Here is a 5,413-nt window from a genome sequence, read left to right on the forward strand (position 1 = left end):
TCTGAGGGGACGGATGTTGCCACAATACACAGTGTGTGTGCCATCACATGTGGAAGATGTGTGCAGACTGAAGCCTTGGTCTGCCACCAGCTCAGAGGGGCTGCATTTCTACTGACCACCAGGGGGCTCCACTGGTTGTTTCACAAAGTCACAGTGTGTTGGAGTCTATCTGGGTATTTTCCAAGCAGCACTGTGTTTCTAACATCTGGATGTTGATAAAGAGTTCCTCTGCATTGGCCGGGAATCGAACCCGGGCCTCCCGCGTGGCAGGCGAGAATTCTACCACTGAACCACCAATGCTTACTGAACAGCTTTTACCATGACGTCATGAATCTCCAGGCATCAGCAGCCTTTCACAGATGATTATTCTAATTTCTGTATTAATATATAACAATGTATTTACATTCAAGCTGATAATCCATCATGGACTGCTGGACACTTTCATATCAGTAAATCCAGCGTGTTTTAAAGAAGTTCAGAGTGTTTCAGAGTTTCTGACATGATACAGACAGACAGATCCAACAAAGCATTTAAATTAACTGAGAGCTCAGACCAGCAGAGAGAGCACACACACACACACACACACACACACACACACACACACACACACACACACACACACACACACACACAGTGGACGAGGTGCGCGATTTCAAAAATGAGCGAAAGCTGGAAAAGAAGCATTTTAATAAGTAGAAGGCAAAACAGACATCTGAGTATGTGGGAGGAACAAACCAACCGATTTGATTTTAGTTCAATTTAACGGCACTTATTTGTCTCACAGCTGATTTGTGTTTCACTTCATTCGTTTGCGAGACAAGCGTGAGCATCTTTGTGCGCATGCGCCATTCCATCTGACTCTTTTACGCTTCCGTCTTTCATCTCCAGTGACGTCACACAGCCTCATAGAGGTGAGCAAACAGTTGATGTTGTCAGTGAAACATTCATTCATCCTCAGAGTCATCTGCTTCTACCGATCTCCATTTTCATTTCCAACCACTCAGAGAGACAAGAACACACACAGACACACTCTGACTAACCAAACCATTCCAGGAACAATCAGGATGATTCTGGCTCAGGGTGTGACAGGTCCGGGGTTCAAATCCCAGATGAGCCCTTTGTCAGCTGTTGTAAGAAGTGAAAAAGCCTCCTAAATGTGGAGGGAGGCCGACTCTGTCAGAGAGCAGTGTGCATTCTAGCTTCCTTTAGCTGTCAGCCTCTGATCATCAACTCTTCAGCTTCTATGACTTCAACAATTCCTTCTGAATGCAGTCTGAGGCAGTGATTGTGAAACTTTCATTCAGACAGAGATCCCACATTCAGAAGAAAACAGCCACACGCAAACAAAGTCATCATGAACAGCCTACATGGAGCCTAAATGAAAAGAAGCAGCAACTAAAGTGTGAAAATAATGATGAACAAAGTGTCACACAGAGAGGCTGCAGCCTGGTGTGGACTATAACGTCAGAAAATGGATCAGTCTGTGACACGGAGCACTAAAGTTGGAAGGCTGAGTTCAGCTTCAGCTTCTTTCATGTTCTCCCTGTGAAAGAAAGAAGGTGAACATGAGCTTGATATGAGAACACAGCAGTGTGCATCATGGTGCTCATGTTCATATAGAAAGAAGGAGGAAAAGCAGCAGCTCTGGTTTGCTGTTTCACTCCCTTTCCCTCCCCGCTATGAGCTGTCACTCACCCACAGCACATACTGTAGACTGGTTCACAGTCAGACTCATGATTCATGACTCATTGGTTCAGAGTGGAACTCATGAGTCCCAGTTCAGCAGCAGCACATTCACACACTGAGCTGAGAGTCTGCTGCATGACTCCAGCAGTAAATTATGGGACTGTATTATATCAATCTTTTAAACTTTATTTATAAAGCACTTTTCAAACAATTTACAATGTTGCACGAAGTACTTCACACATTAAAATATAAAAATAAATAAGACAATATCCCCCACCTGGACCAGATCACAATCCAGACAGACAGAGACACTCAGATTAAAGCAGGACTTTGTTTGTCGCACAAAGGTTATTTAGTACATTAAGTAAAAATTGTGCTTTCAAAAGATAAACTGCTGCAGTGTCCTCTGAGTTCAGCCCTTTCAGCATCCTGTTATTTGTTTAAATAAGATATTTTTTGCTACATGTTAAAAATAAAAATTATTTGAGAAAATCAAAAACAAAAAACAACAACAACAAAAAAAGACAATTCACATTTTATGAAGGGAAGGGCCAATTTAAAAGTTTAATCAGTGCCGACTGACAGTCACATGTTTCACATCAAAATGACATCTTTTATAGAGTAATGCTTCTATAAACACTCCCAAAGCAGCCCAAAGGGTCCAGAAGAAGCTGAACCTAAACCCCAGGTGGAGTTTGGAGGAGCTGGCTGAGAGGAGAGGAGGACTTGAGGAGTCTCTGGGATCATGGTGGACTGGACTCTGTTCTCAGACCAGTTCTGATTCCTCTGTCAGTCTCTGCTGGATGAAGCTCTCCTCTCCACCTCCCAGGAACATGGTCCAGAGTCTGGACAAGCTGCTGCTGCAACATCTGGATCATCAGGAAGCAGCTGATCCTCCATCAGCACACACCTTCCTCTTCACCACCACCTGTGTAGAGAAGAAGAGAGCAGATCCATCAGTGTTTCCTGACTCTGTCCATCAGCTGTCAGTCAGTGATGCAGATCCAGCATAAAGACCTGCAGGGACTTCAGTCCTGTTCAGTCCAGATGTGCAGCAGCTGCTTCCTCTCAGCTCATGTTAACGTGTTGCAGTGAACACACTGAGCTGGAAACTCACAGACCTCAAGTCTGCTGACTCAGCACATTTCTCTGAGTCCACAGTGGAGATAAAGAGCTGAGTCATGAAGGTTCATCACTTTACTGATGATTTACTGAAGGTCCATTTAAACTGAGAGACTCAGACAGACAGACAGACAGACAGACAGACAGGATTCTGGTCTGCAGAAAGACCACATGGTGACAGTGTGATGAAAGAAGATCAGTGATGTGCAGCTTTCAGTCAGACTGATCTCAGAGCTGTGACAGATGAACCTGATCAGAGAACAAACAGTCTCAGCTCAGATCTGACAGTTTGATGGACGAGGACCAGAATCTGAACATCTCTGAGTTCTTCAGCTGGAATCTGCTTCATTTGATGGTCACATGATCACAACAGTCCTCTGACTGATCTGATTGGCTGACTGTTTTCTCTCTGTCTTTCTGTCTAATCCTGAAATCTGTTTCTGTTCTCCTCTCACAGCTTCACTGAGGGTTAGAGTGAAACAATATTACTGAAAGGAACATGAACTGAGTTCAACTGTAGCAGAAATAAAACATGAGTCTGACCTCAGAGTCTCCAGTCTACAGTGACGACTCTTCAGAAAATCACACAGATCCTTCAGGTCTGAATCCTCCATGTCGTTCCAACTCAGGTCCAGTTCTCTGAGATGGGAGGGGTTGGACTTCAGAGCTGAGACCAGAGAAGAACAGCTGATCTCTGACAACCTGCAGCTCCCCAACCTGAGTAAAGAATAAAAAAATGTGACTTTAGGAGACAAAGTTCCTGCTTGAAAGTGTTTTGTCATCTGTTCAGAGCGAATTATGTTTTAGTGAAGGGACTTGTGGTAGCTGATTTTATTTCTGTGGTTTGGGAAATAAGGCAAAATATTTTTTTTGGTTGATTGATTTGTTTAAAAATGTACCATTATGACCTGAGAAAAGGAAAATAATGTATCTGTGTATGTTTATATGCAGATATATGAGAGTTCAGGTTGTTACAACAGCCACTGGATGATTAAATACGTCTTATAAACCCATGTGGGTTGGACATTTTTATGAATGACACGCAAATAAATTAATAAATGAAATAAACCACAGACTAAAATCTGCATACTAACATACAAATATATATGAATATGTGATGTCCCCTTTCAAAAATATAAGATTGATTGATAAGCTGCAAGAAATTAAAACATCTTTTTCAATTTAATAAAAATCTGTTTTCCAAAGTTAAACCTGCAAACTGCAGTTCCCCAACCTGAGTAAAGAATAAAAGATGTGACTTTAGGAGACAAAGTTCCTGCTTGAAAGCGTTCAATGTTTCATCAAGTCAACATATGATTCAAAACATCTGGAACGTTTTCATTTAATTCAGCGGTGACCACGTTTAACATGCTGAGTTTGGTCTGAATCTTTCAGTCTGCTTGAGTCACATGATGTTGGAACATGAAAACACTGAATATTAGTGCTGTACCCAAAGAAAAAAAACATAAAAGATTGATATAAGAATCACATTTCTTATTTACTATGATTCAGAATCGATTCAAAATGTCCCAAAATCAATTTAAAAAATAAAACAATGCTGACAAAGACGCTGTCTGACGTCACCACAGAGCTGGTTCTGGAACATACACATGCACCAAAACAAGGAGGAAACTACAATAATGGAGGAAAGAGAGATTCAACAGGCCCCGTCCTCGTTGCAGGCAAAGATTCTGACTCATTTTGGTTTTTACTGACCTTGACATGACTTATTTTATAGCTTGCTGCTCAGAGTAGCAGTTTTGGTCCACAAACATTTGAAAAGGCACTTTCCTTAAAATTTAAAAGGCAGCATGTTTAACTGCTCTTTTTTTTTTTTTTTATAGAGACACTTTTATTTTTGCTATTCAAGAAATATGTGATATTGTATTGAACAACAGTTGCAACAATTCCATCTGGGCATGGATAAATGTTTAAAACTTAATAAATGTCAAAAAGACACTTTAATGTCTCCATTGGTCATTCTGTCTTGCAAAGCAGACTGGAGTAGACCATGAGGATCCTTTGCACACTTATAGATTGAAGCAGAAATGACTGAATCGAATTGTTTTGAATCCAAAATCATTTTGAATAAAGAATCGATTTTGAATCGAATCATAGCCACAAAAATCCAAATCGAATTGTTCCAGAATGAATGATTCCGAACCCACTGAATATATATTTGTCCATGTCAGTGAGGAAAAATATTTCCTGTCATTGAAACACTGAAGGATTATTATTATTTTTTTAAGTTTTTAATCTGTAGTTCAACATTTCTCTGCCACACTGACTGCACTAAACCAGAGAAGAAGAAAACAGACGTCAGCATGAAGATCCTCAGTGAGGATCAGTATAATATCAGCCTGATGTCTGCAGGTCAGAGTCACCACAACTGTAACATCATATTAATCTGAGAGCAGAAATAAAACATGAGTCTGACCTCAGAGTCTCCAGTCTGCAGTGAGGACTCTTCAGAAAACCACACAGATCCTTCAGTCCTGAATCCTTCAGGTTGTTCTCACTCAGGTCCAGTTCTCTGAGATGGGAGGGGTTGGACTTCAGAGCTGACACCAGAGAAGAACAGCTGATCTCTGACAAACTGCAGTTG

The 5,413-nt window shown here is 41.1% G+C and overlaps 1 non-coding gene across 1 annotated transcript; it reads right to left on the bottom strand.

Annotated features, from left to right (window-relative positions):
• Nucleotides 1-229: 229 nt before the first annotated feature.
• Nucleotides 230-300, bottom strand: trnag-gcc (transfer RNA glycine (anticodon GCC)). Its single transcript has one exon. It is a non-coding gene; the product is annotated as a tRNA-Gly (tRNA).
• Between the last annotated feature and the right edge of the window lie 5,113 nt (nucleotides 301-5,413).

The sequence above is a fragment of the Echeneis naucrates genome, chromosome 2 (assembly GCF_900963305.1).
Source record: "Echeneis naucrates chromosome 2, fEcheNa1.1, whole genome shotgun sequence".
NCBI classification, from domain to species: Eukaryota; Metazoa; Chordata; class Actinopteri; order Carangiformes; family Echeneidae; genus Echeneis; species Echeneis naucrates.